This window comes from Temnothorax nylanderi, unplaced genomic scaffold, assembly GCF_030848795.1.
Source record: "Temnothorax nylanderi isolate EJ_2023f unplaced genomic scaffold, tnyl_v1.0 TNYL_tig0210_pilon, whole genome shotgun sequence".
Classification (NCBI taxonomy): Eukaryota; Metazoa; Arthropoda; class Insecta; order Hymenoptera; family Formicidae; genus Temnothorax; species Temnothorax nylanderi.
Genome location: NW_027249272.1, coordinates 164,086 through 183,043, shown reverse-complemented (window position 1 = coordinate 183,043; position 18,958 = coordinate 164,086). Strand labels below are relative to the sequence as shown.

The 18,958-nt window shown below is 37.5% G+C and overlaps 1 protein-coding gene across 3 annotated transcripts in view; it reads left to right on the top strand.

Moving 5' to 3' along the window:
* Positions 1–5,878: 5,878 nt before the first annotated feature.
* The window catches only part of LOC139779112 (uncharacterized), a 93,804-nt gene continuing 80,724 nt past the window's right edge, over positions 5,879–18,958 (top strand). Inside the window, exons 1-2 of one of the 3 annotated variants that reach the window (XM_071717367.1) lie at positions 5,879–6,330; positions 14,620–14,786. The gene's annotated coding sequence lies outside the window, so the exon portion shown is untranslated. Of the gene's footprint in view, positions 6,331–14,615; positions 14,787–18,958 lie in introns of all 3 variants that reach the window. The other 2 variants (XM_071717366.1, XM_071717365.1) reach the window with 2 other exon arrangements.

The window sequence follows — 18,958 nt, the reverse complement described above, 5'->3', positions numbered from 1 at the left end:
CTTCCTACTTCTGAAACACCGTAAAGGCAGAATTGAATAATCTCGCGTAGCGGAAAAGCAACAGACTCCCGACGAGGCTAATCTAAGGTCGATTACTTTGCCATACGCCTGCATTTATCTGACTCATAACGGCAAAGTAGAAGTCTATCGACCCAGAAAGTTTCCTTCCTTAAACTTTATAGCAAAGCTACGTTGTTCACAGTCAATTAGCGTCGTTAATTACCGCTATAAAAGGATTCTTTTTTTTTCTCACGGATTGAAATATGAAAATACACAAAGGAAGATTTTTAAGCGACTTTAAGAACAATTTTCATATATTGATGGATTTACAATATTAAAATCAGTATGCGTTATACATTCCGCAGTATTTTCCGCTTGTCAATTACTTGTCGTCTACTAGTTTCTCGCGAGAATGTATAAAACATCGCGCTAAGAGATAATGTATCTTCGAGCCCATTAATTCGCGATATGCAATTTCAGATTTTCCATAATGAACGAGAACTGGCCGATAAGTCGTCATTAGCCGTATCGCAACGCGACGTTAAGCTATAAAAATTATTCTGCAGACCACACCTGCGATGCAAGGTTAGATTTTTATCTGGTCTGTTAGTATGTCAGCTCGTGGGATTTATTTCGCCACTCCTACGCGATTATGCGTTTTCCATGCACATTGCGATTTTCCGAAATCATATGTTATCACGAATATACTACGTTCCAGATGTCAAACTGCAGTATCAGCTGTCACAGATGAAACATATAAATAGTTTTAAAATATGTATCGACGTTTGCTATCAATTGAGGCTATATACATAAGCCGAACGGAACAGCGAGATGCATATGTCAGTATAAAAATAAAATTTTTATATATCACACAGTTTCAGGTACACATTTTAACATTAGGTATATAAAGTTCTATATTTCTCTCTTTATAAAATCATAAGAAATAATAACCATAAAGTGTAGAGTTAAATTGTTCAATGTTTTAATTTATTGTTTCTCGAAATAAGGAAAATATAACTTATAATATATTATGTATTTTTTCTCTTTCTCTCAGAAATGATAAAAAAAAATATATATATATACTAATTATAGAATTATAGAACATTAACGAATGAAAATAACAGAAGAAAATTAGGTGGCTTTTCTTTATGATAGATATAACAATATCTGAATATTAGTCTGAATATTAGTCATTAGCAATTATAAATATCAATTATTAAGGGAAATCGGAGTAAAAGTTATGCGTTGTTGAGAACGTCCGCAGAGGCCAGATATAGTTTCTACTTCCATGCACATCATACATAGAACAAGGATATGGTTTTAACGACATCCATCATAATGCCATCGTTCTGCCGTTGTGCGCGTGTCAGTAATTTATTGCGACAGGCTTGATCATATTTTTTCTTTCAACAACAGACTTTCTTATATAAATAATTAAATATATATATATTTTTTTTAAATATACATATCAAATATTAATAAATATGTATATATATCGAGACCAAAGTTGTCTTTTAAACTAACATGAACTTTTTAAGATAGAAACTTTTTAATACAATTTTTTAAAAAATTCGTAGTAATCGATTTTGTTGCAAATTACAATCATCGTAACGATAGAACAAAAATTTATCCATAAATAAACGTTCCGTGAACGTTTATACAAAAGAATATAAATGTAATAAAATATTTATTCAAAATATTAATATTATAATAATTTTCGGTAAGTTGTAGAAATTACTAAGTGAATAAATTATTTACAAAAATTTAGGGGAGTGCACTGTAAGTAATCTCGCGCTCACTACAGTAATTTTTTTTATCTTTCATCACAAGGGAATCAATATTCTTTATCCTAAAGCTTATCAAACTAAGCTGCGAGGGTAGTTTTTGTGGAGACTTAACATCCCTCTTCGGCCGCTTATGCCATATTTCGTCCATTTCTTCCAACCCCTTTTCACGAAAGCCGGAGAGCTTTCTAGTCACGCCGGTAACCCATTTCCCGAGCTTTTACGTTGGCTGCGACCTGGTTATTTAAAGACTGTGACGCATTTTTATTGCGTCTTCAGATTCATAAAGAGATAATCACTATTGTGATTATTGTGGGTCAAACAAAACTGAAAAAAAGAACATCTTCTTTAAGTACTGAGAATAATAAGATTATATTTTAAAAATTTAGAGATAAAATCACAATATAGAATATAAAACAGTTATAGAATATAAAACAATTGACAAAAATTATTGTCACTGTATCTTGAAACGTAAGAATTGAAGGAAATGCTTTTAAGATAACCACGCAAGTTTGTGAGATTTAGTAAGGTAATTAAAAATATCTAAATATTGAGTCAGACGAGCGAAATGTCAGTTCTATGCTTTTGTACTACAAGTTACGAGCGGACGTACTAACGCAAATTCGCGATGGAAAACTGCCATTTGCGCGCCGTTCGTGCGCTTTTAACGAGATTTAGAGTGATCCTAGAGCAGCAAGAGAGGCAGCGAGAGACGCGAGGGGAGAAAATAGAGGCGAATGCGAGCGCGAGCGAATGCACCGCGTGCGTACACGCGCGAAGCCATTGCCGTTACACCATTTTTTGTCTCCAGTCGCAATAACATTAACAATTCTAATCAGATTGCCACAATATCACGTGCCGGAGGCCTGCCGCGACCGCGGCCAATGGTGAAGTCGTATGTAGGAGGAAAATCATCGGCGTGACGACCGATTAAACGAAACAAGAAAAAAAAAGGAATTATTTTTCCGCGACAATCCATTGAAAAAACTTATTAGTATGGATTAATACTGAAATAACCGCTTTTAACTGACTTCGCGTCGTCGTCATCATCGACTCTGTCGTGATCGCGAAATTATGTGATTCTCGAGGAACGAGGTAATCCGCCGCCGCGTCCCTCTCCGCGTGCGTTTCCCTCGGGAATGCCGCGAGATGGGATTTCGTGGGGAAGAAATGAAAGTAAGCGGATTTTCTTACGGATTCGTTCTATTCGCATTCCTGTGCAATTAAGCATTCTCCCCTTCTTCCACGTGGACGTAACGTGATCGTCGCAATGGCAAAAAAGAAATTAATTTTTATATCACTTGCGTCACGTGTTTATAGATCTCGTAGTTAGACAAGTTAGAGAGATTTGAATTATTAAAATAGGCATATTTCTAACAGTCGATATTATTTGAAGTAAACATCAACGTCTTACCTTGCAATACGAGAAAAGCTTGTGTGTCTTATTATTTTTAGATGTCTATGCTGAAGATATTCCTTTACATAAGATTGTCATTATAAACAATTTACTTTAACGGTGCCTTTGTACAGTCATTCTACAGAATCTCTTATTGTCAATTATTTTGTCATTTTATTCTTAAGTTGTAAATTGAAAAATATTAATATATTTTTCAAGTATTGATTATTCAATCATTGTTAAATGTATATTATATGGATTATCAAGTACAATTTGTTTTGGCTTCACTAAAGAAAAATAAAGGTGAGTATTTACAGTACAATTCCACGAATAAATATGTTTTTAAACGCGAAAGATTTCTGGTCAGAATAAAACAATATTTTAAATATTTTATTAAAAATTATGCATTTTGCTGCAAATATGTAGCACGAATAAACCAAATGTGTATTAATTATTTATATATCATAATCTTCAAAAATTTTTGAAAAACGAATAACTTTTTTCTAAAAAAAATCTAAAATGTATAAAAGAATGTATGAAAGAATTTAGAATGTAAAAAATTGTATATATTTATAATATAGTATGTACATATTATAATCAATTATATCCTGATGGAGTTTCTGTTTTCTAGATGATTCAAGTGCGGCAGTGTACCTAAACGATTTTAAATGTTTGTAGCGTCATCTATTAACTAACTTGAGCAATATGTTCGTGAGGATCAAGTTGTAATTTCAGCAATCGAACATGTAGAAAATAATATAAGATATTATCGTACACAAAAATTGAAAATTATACGACAAATATTACAATTTTAATAATTATATAATAAAATAATTTCTTTACAGAATAATTCCTTTACAGAAATCTGTAAACTTTACTTAACACGAAATAAAATAATTAAAGCTTTTCGACATATTATTTATTAGTAATGCAATATTAGTCGTACTTGCTATAATTACTAATAAATAACATGCATAATTTAGTTTTCACATTAAAAAAAAATAAATGATAAATTAAGTAAAGGTAATTTATATAAAATATTCTTCCGTATTACAAAATAAAAAGTAATGCCTATTCTAATATCTACATCGTGCTGTATAGTTGAAATTGTGAAAATAATGCTTTAGTTAAAAGCTATTGTTAATCAAATACGAGAGAATTAGATTTTTATGTTCCTTTCGTCGATCACAGATGATAAAAATCTGTAAACGTGGATAAACTCTCGTCTGTCAGATAGCCAGATAGGTAACTGGAGAATGCCGAGTTTAACGTGATCGATCGTCGATGATTATACGACATTTGTGCAAATATCACAACAAAGTATTGATTTAAATTTAGAAATATAAAATACAAATTATGTCTAATATATAGTTAGTGGTAAAATAATCAAGAGATATTGATTACTATAGGCAATACAAAAAGTAATTGACAAATATATATAACTTTTAAATTCAAGAAATAAAAAATACAAATTATGTTTAATATATATAGTTAGTAGTAAAATAATCAGGAGATATATTGATTGCTAAAGGTAATACAAAAAGTAATTGACAAATATGTATAATTTCTAAATTCAAGAAATAAAAAAATAAAAATAAAAAAGTAGTAAGAATATTAAGAAAAAATAGTAATTTAGGTATAAAAGTGTGAGAAAAATCGGAAAATTCATGAAAATATTGTCATAGTCATGCCAACGAAATATACAAAAATCTAGTTTCGCTTACAAAAATTTCCGCACTTAAAAAAATTCGTTGTACATTACCGCCCTCTCACCAAATATTGCAGCTAGAGCGAGAAAGAAATAAGTCGAAAAATAGATTCGAGAGAAATAGAATTATATTTAAAAGAGAGGAATATCCTCACGCATAAAAGAAGAACGTTTATTTTTAGGAAAACATGATACTATTTGGCAACTATTATCTCATCAATATTCGCGATAAATGTCGGTACAATTATAAAAATTAGAAACAAAATAAGTCGTTTGCATTGAGAATTTACTTTTTACACATTTTTTATTCTTACGTATCATTTCTGCTTTACGTCATTGACTGAAACATTAAAAAAATTTAAAATATTATTTCAACACACAATTACGTTTCAATTCTTATTTTTCTCAATATCTATATATTGTCATAATATTCCAACAATTCGGAAATTATGTTACAACAAATTAATTATTAGGAGGGAAAGAGAAAGAATTAATATTGTTTCGATTATTTTTCATATTTATTATTTCCCTTATTCCATCCTCAATTTGAATAAATGCCGCGAGTCAAGTCGCCGCGCCGTTTCGATATATCTCGAGAATCGCAACGTCATTCTTCGATGCAGATTTCGAATCGCAGGTAAGAGTTGTGCATCGCGGGCGGATCGCATAGTCGCGTTCTGCGCCTCTTTCGCATTCGCATTTTCTCGCGATTCTTACCGCCCAAAAGTGAATCTCGGCAAAGAATCGCGGGTGCCCGTCTCAAAGCGTGCACGCGCGATCACGTTAAAACGCCCGTCGTCGCACGTCGTCGACGTCGCGCCTCCGTCGCGTCGCGATTTCACGTTTCGTCGCGCGCGGACGGCGCCGAAGTTGCGGGCGCCACGCGTTTCGCGATTGACAGTGTACAGTGTACGCTGTGTACATACGTATATGTATGTAGCGCGTATAACCGTCGCGTGGATCATGCTCGGGGGGAAGGGGGGGCCGCGAGGAGGCGCCGAGCGCGGCCGAACGCGGCCGAGCGGGCGGGCTGGCATAAACCCGAAACCGTCGGTGATCGGCGACAACGGAGGGAACATGGCGGCATTGCGCCGCCGCGTCGAGCGCGAGGTCGGCGGAACCGCGTGAACGTACACACACCGTTTCCCTCCCGTACACCCGTGACCCGTCTCCCGTTGCGTGGACACGCTGCGGGCGCCACGCCGCGCCGCGCCGAGCCGAGCCGCGCCGAGCCGCTCGATAGAACCGGGACGGGGGACGAGTCTTTAACGCGCGATGAGCGCGCGCCGCGCCGTAGTGTGACAGCATGTGCAGTGTTTCGTGACGAAAGGAGTCGCCCGAGCCGCGGCCGAGCCGGGATATCTGTCCGCTGTCTGGATAAAAATAATCGTCGCGCGATTCAATCGCCTGAAATCGCCAGTCCCTCCGATACAAAGTGGCAGGTACGCCTCTCTCTTTGTCAAACATACTTATATTTCAGTCTCTCGCTGCTACGTAACGAGCCAGGCTCTCCTCGCTCGCTCCGTCGCTCTTCCCTCCCGCCGTCCACCGTCCACCGTTGTTCACGTCGCGCTCCGCGGTTTTATCAAATCGCGCAATATCGAGTCGTTGCCGTCGCTCGTGATTCAGCCCCCTCGAACTCCCCTTACTCCCCTTGATTGTCACGCGACGTCATGTGAGCATTGTGAGCGCGCTGGCTCGTTCGGCTGCTCGTATATGTGTGTGTTTTCCCCCCGCAACCCCGCTGTCATTCGTAAAGGGCATTGACACCTAGAGCGCATCGCTCGCTCTCTCGCGAGACGAGACGGCCCTTATCTTTCGGAGGACACGGTGTTAACGACCCTAAACGCGTTAATCACCCGGCCGCATCTGTTCGTTCCTGTCCGACAAAGGCGGGTTGACGGGGAGGCGGGAGGCGGGTTGAGGTAGGCCTCAACTCGTCGGCGTCGCGCGATGGCGATCGCCCGGAACCCGGAACGTTGCCGTTGCCACCCGGACGGTCGACTCGCCGTCGGCATCGGCATCGGCCCGAATCGAATCGACGTCGCGCCGATTGTCTTTCGCGCCGCGAAACCTGGAGCCCTATTCTCGAATCGTCTTCATGAAACTCGCATGCGAAATTCAATGCTTTTCAAGTAGAAAGTCGCATACGAAAATCATTAGGGCAGGCTCGAGAATACGGTGCCTGTTCGCCGGAGGCGACTCGTCCGGTTCCGATAAAATCCGACCAAAATTCGATCGTCGCCTTCGGTAGACACGTACATTCGATTGTCAATATGCGGCTGGCCCTCGAGGATTTCGCGAGGATGATCTGGCGATTTCGCGAAGGAAGCGAGGGAATATCGCGCGAATTCGGACGAGGGGACGGCGGTAGATTTCGGGAATACGTATAACGTCGAACGTGAACCATCAAGGATCGGGGATCGCCTCGACGATCGCCGCCAGGAGAAATAATAGACGGCGAGAGGGAGGGGAACGCACGTAGCCACGCACACGTGTGCCTCGAGCTGGATACGTACATTCGTGATAAATAGGTCAGGCGCTCCTCAACGCCGCGGTCGTTGACCCGGGACGGGACTCGGCCCCGCCGATAAAGCAGAACGTTAATTGTCCGGATTTTTCATTACCTATATACGCGCCGACGATAGAGGTCACCACGCGACTCGCCGTCTGTTCCATTTTTATTTTTGTTCCTTTGTCTCACCTGTTATCAGATTATGATAACCTGATAAGGCGTTTATCGGGGTATTTGACTTGGCGTTAGCCGTGCCACCGCGAACGAGCGTTCCTCGCGTTCCTGTCGAAAATTTCAGCGGGAAATGACCGATTCGCGCAGGCATTCGGGGCTTACGATCCGAGTTCAACAACACTCGCGTGCATTTACGCGTCGTCCACATCACAGTCTGCAGTCACACGTTTTTGTGAGCGATAGTGTAAGGAATACTCGAGGAAAAGTGAAAGCAGGACACAAACTAATTTGAGAAAGATAAGAAGAGAAAATAGGCCCATGTACACAGTTGATACAAATAGAACCGAATAGCGAAAGCTGAAAGTTTATTTTGTATTTATTTCTTAATTTAAACAGGTTTTTTTTAAACTATTTCTCGCTATTGACCTACTTCTAAAGATTGTATAAATTGAAAAAGATAAAAATGAATGTATTTCTATTTATAATTTTGATAAAAGGGAGTGTTTCTAAAAATAGTTTTCAGTGCCAGCGTAGCATCAAACAATTCTGCCTTGTTCTTATAACATGTTAAGCAAAATATTGATATTGATATTAATTAATTAATAAAAAATTGATATTTGTTACCGAAACGGTAAAGAACGCTTAATCTCCGTGGAAGTGGAATGCTATCTAATTCGTAATTGTGCGTGTAATATGATTTCATATCTCGTTCCGCTGGTGTCGTTCACCCTCGTTAACCGTCAAAGTCGCTTACTGCGCGCACTCATATGCGTGCAGGCTATTGCCCTCCAGCAGCGAGCGTTGTTAAATTTATCAGAATTAACTAAGCGTGGTCAATGCTGACGTATATTTAAACTTCAATCGCGAGCAGGCAGAAGGCAGAACGCGCGCCTTGAACCCAAAAACTATATTCAATAAACTGTACCGCATAACTATATTTACGTTACCATGCCATTAACTGAAATGGCGACCTATCCGCGTGGTCCTGAAGTTAATTACGCCTACAATAAGCTAAATTGTAGGGCTAAACATAGAAACGATTGTCGTGTCAACCTTATTGTGCGAGGACCAGATGCTTTTATCCGCGCAACGTCAATTCTTAGGCACGCGATTTTTAAAACGAACTCGTGAATATTTTCACGCACGATTTCCTCATTGTTGATTCTTCATTAATCGTTACATCTGTATATCGATCTGATCTAGAATTTTGAAAATATTAGATTATTTTGCCCTTAAAAATTTTATTATAAAGCTGTTTTATACAGCGATAATCGATTAAGAGTAGATAAGAACCGAGAGGTTGAGTTTCAACCAACCACTTATAAAACTAAACTTCAACCCAGTAATTAGATAACTATAGCTATCGAAAATTAATTACTATATATATCCGTGAGCCGTGCCGTTTACGTCGTAAACTTCTGCTGCACTTCTTTAGCAGAATTATTTGCCCTCGATAAAGTTTTACTCTATTATATTCCCCTCTACGAGTAGTTCGTGTAATAATTTAGAAGACGGCGGACATAGGTACCCATTCAGTGCGCACATGACCGATCGATCGTACGGCCAATCGCAGTTGTGTGACGTCATGAAAAATCGTAATATTAATTTCGGGACATTAAACATATTACGTAACGTCAAATGATTCGATCAATTAGGTTACTGCCCGGACGAAGTTTAGCTTCAACGAAGTTTAAGGATGTATGTGTGACATCTCAAAGTCATTACCAAAAATCTAAAAATTTCATAGATTGTTCTATTATTACGTCTAAGTATCTGTGTAAAATTTCAGCACAATTCTCTTACTGGTTTAAAAGTTATTGTAATTAAGGATGAATTGGAGGTATTTCAAATATATTCAGAAAGTGCTGTAAATTGTTTCTAAATTAAATGAAAAATACTCTGTAAAATTTTGAAGTTATTTAAGAGTTATTTAAGTTTAAAGTTGATAAAATTAACATTATCCCTTATAGAGAATCGACACTTTGCTGTAAATATAAATAAAATATAAATGAACCATTAAGATATTTCTTAAACTTTTTTTATATGTAAAACATACATCATTGATATTGTATTTTAAGTTTCAAAATTTTTTACCACAAAAAATTTTTTTAATTGTTTAAACAATACTAATTATTTAAATAATAAAAAAACATACTTAAACTGTTAATGGTAATCCCTTCTAACATATAAAAAATTTTGAGTTTGACATACATGCAAAGTCTTCAATCAAGAAAACAAAATTATACTATATATAGATATAGGTAAAACATCCTTAAATATAAGCTGAAACGATATCGTTTCGTATCTTAAAGTGTTCATCAAGGACAACAATCGTATTACGATACAGACATTATAGCTCGAACGCGACAAACAACGCGCACCGTGAGAAAACTGAGCAATTCTATAGTAAGGCATTTGTACATTGTAAAAAGGTTGGATTGGAGATTGGAAGCCGATAGGAAGCTCTTTCCATGTTTACCATGTCTTGGAGCGCTTCTCTCCGGCTTGATCCTGTATAACAGTGCGATTATCTATGCAGGATGCGACATTTAAATGTCTCTCTCGGATTTGAAAATGCGGACAATGTATAGAATGAAATTTACATATTTCTAAACATTTACATATATTTTAAATTTTATAAATATAAATGATCCCAAATACAAATAATACAAAAAAATAATAATTTTATGCAATTTGTATTAAATATTAAAATATATATTAAAACGTTAAGAAATGTATAAGTGAAGAGTTATACTTATTCCTTCTTTCTTGATTTTAAATTTTTGAATTTGAGATAATGTTATACATGGTTAAATTTATTGTCGGCTGCAGTATGCAAAAGGCGCAATTAATATAGCAATTCCATGAAAAGAAACACAAATCACATCTTAATAAAATTAATTTTATAAGAAACTTATGTTTATTATGCTTGTTTCTCGGAATTATGCAAATGTTTTTGCACATATCTTGACCCCGAGCGCATTCTTTGGTAGATGCATTTAACGATTGTCTGACGAATCGTTGTATGCCCTAAATTGATACTGCGCGATATACGGTTCGGAGCAACAGAGAGCGATCGTCGATCCGATAAAGCTCGCATCTTTCCACCGTCACGCCAGTGAGCAAATCTTAAGTGCAAAATCACATTTTGTTCGTATTTTTATATCTCGACGATGGGCTCATTATAATTCCGCGGGATATGAGCGAACGCGGTCCGCCGACCGTCGTTGTTAGTCAAATCTGTGGAATTTATTACCTTCTTCGGTGCCTTGCTCTAGGACTAGGGCTAGGGCCTAGAAATTAGATGCACATTTTAGGCTGATTCTAAGGCGACGCCTACTATATCCTCCCACACAAAGCTCAGCAGCCGGCTCGCCAATCGCGCGTGTGACGTTTTGCCTCAGGAGCGTCCCTATATCAGAAATATACTGGGATCGTACCTTCCGTTAAACCATTTTCATTAAAACATTTTTCTTCTCAAATTATTTTTTTTTTCATTACCAATTAAACACTAAATTTTTATTATTAATGTATTATATATATCATTCTAATAACATAGTTGGGCAATAATGTAATAATTAGAGTTTTAATAATAGCTTTTCACATAATCTGTAAGATATTATTATTAATGTCTTTTCTTTTAAGTGGTTCTTTTCAGTAGACTTATTCCACTAAAAAATAATGAAGAAGATGATCAAATATATCACTCGACAGGAAAGCAAAATTCTATAAAAACATTGTATAAAAATAAACGAGGAATCAAAAGAAAGAGAAATAACTAATTTGCAAAAAAATATTAATTTAATCTTCTGAATCGTTTCCATAATTTTACTAATGATTATATATCCACAGAGACTTTAAGTTAGCGTCAGTGAGAATAACGATGCATCGCTCAAAGAACATTTTTAATGCAAAGTGGTTGTTTTTCTTTCTTTTGGTCCTTTATTTGTTTTTTTATATAATACCGTACGATATAGAATTTTGCTTTCCTGCCGAGCCATATATTTGATCATCTTCTTTATTATTTTTTAGTGGAATATGCCTACTGAAAAAACCATTTAAAAAAAAGACATTAACAATAGTACCTCACGGATGATACAAAAAGCTATTGTTAAAATTCTAATTATTATAAATTATTGTCAACTATATTATTTATAGAATATATATAACACGTTAATAATAAAAGCTGCAGTGTTTAATTAATTAAAAAAATAATTTAACAAGAAAAATGTTTTAATGGCAGTTTGACTGAAGGTACGATTCCAGCATATTTTTGATATGGGGACACTCCTGACGCACAGTGTCGACGATTCAGTTGGCGAACTTTGGGTGGCAGTGAGGGCATAGTAGGCGTTGCCTCAGAAATCGGCCTGAAATGTGCATTTAATTCCCAGCATTTTTAGGAAATTAATCGTAACGACGGACTTATCGAAAAATCTCGAGTGTATTTGTCTAAATCGAGACGGTCGGATGGCGATCCGACGAACTCGAGACATTGGAAAAGAGCTCCGGCCCGATCGATACCAGACGTACTTCTATTAAGCACCCCCATTACATTGACAATCATATTAAATGTGTCTCACAATCACTATCGGTTACTAACCGAGTTATATGTTCTATTTACGTTTGTCATTAATTTCTCAAAAATTTTATAGTGAATAAAGTTATGCTAAAATCGTTCTACGAGAAAAATGCGTACAAATATACGTCTTATTAAATATTATCTTAATTGCTTTATTAATGTCTTATCTCTTCTTAAAAAGAAAAAAAGTAAGCATTTCCCTCTTTCACCTAAAAAATTTTTTAATCTGTTTGTCCTGTGAAAGCGTATATCTCGTGAAAAATATGTTTTGCTCATTTATTATGTATGAAAGTAGCTCTCTATGCGCGTGTGTAAATATTTTTCATTTAGATCACATTTTTCAACTTTTTGAAGCTGATATACTTCTTTTCAAGTATTTTGTAAACAGTATGTTTCACAAGAAAAATTCATCTTTGTTGTCCTTTTCATCAAGAGGGTTTAAAGTACGGCGTAACAATGCACCACTTTTGTACACATATACCCTTCGTTCAAGAATACCGGCGCGATCGTTGAATGTCATTAAAACATCCATCGCGTAGCTTATCGTGCACGATAAGCGCCTACATTGTAGTTTCAAATTGCTATGGTAAAGTCCGCAGTCATTACCGCACGATATAGAAAAATATGCAGGCATAATCGGGCGAGCGGCGAGCAACTACGTCAGGCGAGATCCGCGCTGGCAATAATGCAGTTCGACGTCTCGTAAATTCGATGGTGACTAATGGACAGGCGGCCGCGCAACGACGTCTCGTGTCATCATCGATCAGTGGGTTTATAACGGCTCATCCGCGCGTAACCGCACATAGAGATCTAATAATCGTCGCGTGATAACGCTATTCTCCGAGGGAACAATGGCCCGCTTTCCTCGCATTCAGACATTTCAGACCTGCACACGCGTTCGTGCGACACCAATCCCCCGGGTTTTTCTTCACACGTTCACCGTAGATTACATAAATGCCGCTTATCGTCTTCGTTAAAATGTCACGCTATATCCGTCCCGCTTGGTATTAATCGGTTTACCGCGGCGTTGGTTTAAGAACTCATTAATAATTGCGCCGACCGTAAATCATCCCCCAATTTCCGCTCGAAAGGCACTTTTGTCCGAGGTCTGTGTCTTCCCGTTCTACATTTAGCGCTACATTGTACTGTTTGATTTTCATTTGGCTGGACCTTTCTGAGTGTTGTTTGTCTAATATGGAAAATTGATTAAATGTTACTGGCTGGAGGTTTATATATAACGGAGTACTTGATTACGTATATACTATTCAATTTAATAGAGAATTGCAAATTGCTCCAGCTTTTGAAATCTGCTTTATTAAAATTCAATTCGCAATATTACATTTTCGTATAAATTACGAATGTGTAATTATGTGTTTCATACGCGTGTCATTTCATTTGCTTCTTGAAGTTCTCAATTTTTTTAGCATTAACAATTGTACTAACGATATTGCAATTGAATTTCTCAAAATTAAAAGTGTTTTTCGATCGCGATGGCGATCGCTGTTACATATTAATATCAATATTAGTAGCGTTCATTTCAGTGGTGTTAAATATTAATTTCCTGTGGTCCACACTAATAATGGTTTGCAATAGAAATTTCCATTGAAATTCACCCTATTGTACGCGCGCGAGTTTACTGTGTTTGAAACGCGGTGTCATAAAAACAAGTCAATATCAAATGCGAGCGGCATTTCACATTCGAGCCGGCAGTAGCCGTGTGCGGAATATTGTTGAAACAGTAAATTTAGCAGTAAATAATGCCTTCCATCTGAAGCTAGTCGCGTTCGGGTCAGATAATAACCGAACACATTGCGTCTAGCTATTTGTGCATCATGACTGTTGGTTCAACTAAAAATGTAGTAAGGCCCAGTTCCACAGTGGCCAGTTAGCTTAACTAGTAGTTAACTCTCACTCTCTGTCTCTTTCTAACCTCAAAGGTTAGAAAGAGACGGAGAGTGAGAATTAACTACTAGTTAAGCTAACTGGCCACTGTGGAACTGGGCCTAAGGGCCAAAGCACATATGACAGTCGTAGTCGTGGACGTAAGTAACGCACAAGCTTTGGCGTATCCTTATTTGTCAGGTCGGGGACTACGACCGTCGTATATCGCTACGCCATGTTATGTGCTTTGGCCCTAAATCTGTTGGTTAAACCAACAGTCATGATGCACAAATAGCTAGACGCGATGCGTTCAGTTATGATCTGACCCGAACTCGACTGACTTCAGGGGATCGATCATGTATCTTTTCCCCTAGGACGGAACCGTGAAAAGTGAAAAGTTTATCTCTTTCTATTCAACACCAATAGAAAGAGATAGTTACATGAAACTTTTCACTTTTCACGTTTCCACTTTAAGGAAAAAGTTACATGATCGCTACCCAGGGGGAAGGCATTATTGACGCCGATACGTCGAAACAGAAACGCCTGAAAAACACTGTTCGTTTATCCTGACCCAGATAGCCGGCAGTCGCTGCTCCGTCGTATTTATAGGAAGAATCTCGGTCCGGCCCTTTGGATCCGATTTGATTCCTCGCCGAGCGGATGGCGCGCAAAAGGCAACACGCTCGGATGACACGCTGCTTGGAATTTCAATAACGATCACTAACGACCAGTTAAGACAACTTCTGGCAAGTAATCCGATAGCGTTCTATTGATATCCGAGCTATAGCACTTTAGACGTTGCATGAAATCGATCCCAGTTGTAGTTTGTAGTATCCTAGAGATCATGAAGTTATTATGAGATTTTATGTTCCTTTTGACATTGCCCCTTTTGACGTTTGCGTGCTAGATTTTCGCGAGCTTGACTTCTAGATTACCACATGCAAATATTTATTCTTTTCAATCGCATCGTTGTTGCATTATAGTATATGATTGTATGTAATAATAATCTATAATGTAGTAAATTTATAGTATAAATATTATATTAATTAATTAAGTAAGAAAGAATGATGATGCTTGAAATGCTCGGTCGAGTAAAAAGTTAGGCCTGCGATTTTGCGAACGGAAGTTTAAGTAAGCGACTTAATGGGAACGGCCACGATCAATTATAAGCCAAGGAAGAAAAATGAAACACCATTCGTCTTATACGGAAATTATGCGAGAGTTTTTCTCGGCTAAATGTGTTCGTTGAATAAAGGAGAAACATGGTAAACTTTTTATCGGCCGGGTTTGATCGGTTTGCCCAGGTTGAGCCATGACGTGTCGGATTTACCGTACAAAAACAGACCGTGGCGAATCATCACGAAACGATTGCGGCAAGCGCGCGGTGCGCAACGCGTACCTACTTTGATTTTTATTAATGCCGGTCTGTACGGCGAATACGCGCGTGCAACAATGTTCGTTGACAATGAATTACCGTCGCCGATGATATCGTTAATTTCCCGATTCTAATGCAATCGAAAAGTCCGCCGCGGACCTCGCACATAAATCCAACGCGAGAACTATCGCCAGTTAACTTATCTCGATGACATCGTAATACATCACGTTCTAAACACAAACCACTTTTCGCAGAACCTTAGACGTCTACCGCGTGTCCATTTTCATCCGCGCAGATCAATTTCTGCAATAATTTTACGTCGGCTTTTTATACCATATTTGCAGAGGATTATTTACTTCCAAGACCGGTTGTGTTTCAAGCTAAGACAGGTCTCTTTTCCTATAAGGAAATGTTTATATTTTCTACTTAACCTTAGGAAATTGCAAACTTAGTACAATTGTTAAATGTCAACATCTAGATAAAAGTTATACGGGTAAAAGCACATAAGAAATTTTAATTATCTTGATTTTTTTGAAATAAATAATAGGAAATATAAGTAATTACTAGGTGAATTCAGTTTGCTTTGACAGGTATAAAAGATTTCCATATTTATTTGTGATGACGACAACGTGAAATTGACGTTTATGTGTAATGACGACAATTGACGTAAAGAACATTTCTCCATCTATAATTTTATCTTTCGTTCTTATCTCTAATTCTTCTTTTAACTGAAGAAAAGGGTAAAATATAATTTATTTATTTCATCAGAACACGGAAAAAAAGGTTTTGCTGCAACAGCAAATCTATTTGTTAAATATAGGACAACTAACATTTTTTGCTGCGAGAGCTAATTAATTTTGCAATAATAGCAAAACATTTTGTTGCAATAGCAAACAGTTTTGCTGAACTTTGCTATTGCAGCAAAAGGTTTTGCTATTATTGCAAAATTAATTAGCTCTCGCAGCAAAAAATGTTAGTTGTCCGTATAGTAGCAAATCCTTTTTTTCCGTGAAAGATTTAAAAATATTTAAAAACTAAAAATAATTGAATGTTAAAAGAAAACTGTTTATGATGTTTTACGGTAAAAGAAAATGAGAGAAAATGCTGTGATACGTTATGGACTTTAATATGAATAAAAATATATGAATAAAAATAGCGTTGTGACATTAGACAAGAAGTAGTTTCCAGCGGGCACCCAGTATATCGAATGCATAATTTCGTCTTATTAGATTTGCGCGTTTAGTAGTCTGTGACTTACAAATGGGAAATTTCGAACCGGAGTAGCAATTCTTCGCGTCAAGTAGCGATAATTAACGATCGCGAATGCTGAATCACCGCGGGGAGAGCGCAGAGCAGATATTTTAGAATCAGGATTCATGATATTAGACATTTCTTACGAACATGTCCGTTCGGGTTGCGCAACGGGATTGCCATTAGTCTTCATTAGAAACAGGATCGCGCGCATCTCGCGGCGCATTTACGGACTAGGCATAAATCTATCATTACGTTGGTCACGCCGCGCTGCTACGGCGACAACGCGCACTTCTTTGTAATGCATTGTGTGTCGGGTGTATCCTTGTCACATTGTTGACACACGTCTGCCGGCGATAATTTCGCAATGTCACGCGATGTCACCGTTACCTTACAACAATTATAGTTACGTATGTACGTACACACGTATACATATAATTATATTTAATTAATATAGTAGATCGCGAAACTAATTACTTGATTTTAGGAAATGTCTGACCAAAGGCGAATTAAAATTTGAAATATCTTGGTTCGTCGATCGCGATTGTTCGAATCGGTACCTATTCTTTCTCGGATCCATTGATTATTATCGTCGCTTCCGCTTTAAGGATCGCTCGTTAAACCCAAACTTCAACAAGAACTTTAGAATGAAATGTCATCCGAGAACTATCAGATTTTCTCGTTATTATTTAATATTCTCCATTCCGTGAGCTTTTCGCGTCGCCTCCGATAAAGCGGGGATCGTTCATATATTATCAGGCGTCGTGGCGTCACCAGCGACTTCTAAAGTGGTCGTACATAGTTAATTAGTAGAAGAATGTTCGCCGATTAAAACTAGGTCACGCGACTGACGTCCATCTCCATGCCTGACCGGGTGATGATAGTTATTCTTAGCTCCCGGAGAGGTGTGAGAGAGGGCCGCCGCAAATTGCAGGGGTGCATTGTTGACATCATCCCGCATTCTCGCGTTGTTCACGTGAATGAACGTTATTGCATCTCGTCGGCCTGCTCGACAGCGAGAAGTTCAAGGGCATCGATCCGATCGTTTTTAATGTTCACGCTAATCGATTAATCGCTTTCGCCGTCAACGATAAATGTCTTACAAGTTGAATTATTTTGTTTCTTATACTTTCTTCTTTCTTGAACTTTAATTATCGTAAATTACGGTGATATTGAAGGTATTTTTTGCGAGTTAGATCTCTTATTTGCGTATATACATATATACATTAAATGTGTAATAAGTATTTTATTATTTCTCGCTGTTCCGTTTATTTGATTTTAAGCAGGGTTGTTTCAGGGTATCAGATCCTCGCATCCTCTACTTAAATCTGCAAATCAACCAGCCCGAATTTTTTTCCCTGTGGCAGACGCACCTGCCGCAGGTGCAGGTTTCCCGCCAATGAAATGACGTACGTTGTAGGGCAATGGCCAGAGTGCGAGCCGAGTAATCTTACATGTAGGCCAATTACGATGATTCGTTTATTAAGGATATTTTGCAGCATCCATCTATGTTGCATAGATATTAATTAACAAAAATTTTAGCTATTGTTGAATTATTATTCTATAAAAAAGACTAAAAATTTAAAAAATAACAATAAATATGACAAGCATTGTTTTCGAAAAGTAGCATATTGAAAATAGCATGAGTAACAAGCAAAATTATATTGCGATTAAATTAAAAAAACAAAAGATATATAAAACGAATTTGAAATTGGCATTTGGAGGACTATTGTATGATCTCGAGCATCATAGTGATGTATCGAATTCTATATAGAGAGCAGTTAATTTAAAAATACATCGTTGTATTACGTATGAGTTTTTGGGAACAACAATTTTGAAAGACAAAAGTAAAATGGCGTAAAGTGTACAAGTCCATAAAAACATGATAAACATTCGCCTTGTATACTATGATATAAGTTGTATAAACAGTGTCTGCTTAATTAACCCTAATTGTATAGTATTTTAGGTAAGATATATTGTGTTTGCGGTACCGCGTGAGTGCTATTATGCGGAGGTCTTCTATCTTATCGTCCGCGTAAAATAAGTGTTGCTTGCAAGCGCGTCGCGCGTCCTCGACGGAAAAGTCGAGCCCGCGGAAGATTTCATGCTTATCGCATAAAAAGCGGGTATGCAACTGCGCAGCGATATCCGCCGCTCGCTATTTCTGCTAATAGAAAGAGAGAGGATACGAAGTACAAAGTTACCGTCGATATTGACGCGTTTCGCACACGGATTGCGAAGGTCGGAAGAACGCGATCGTGTGTACGACTGCTTTTTCAAATTTCCGATAAT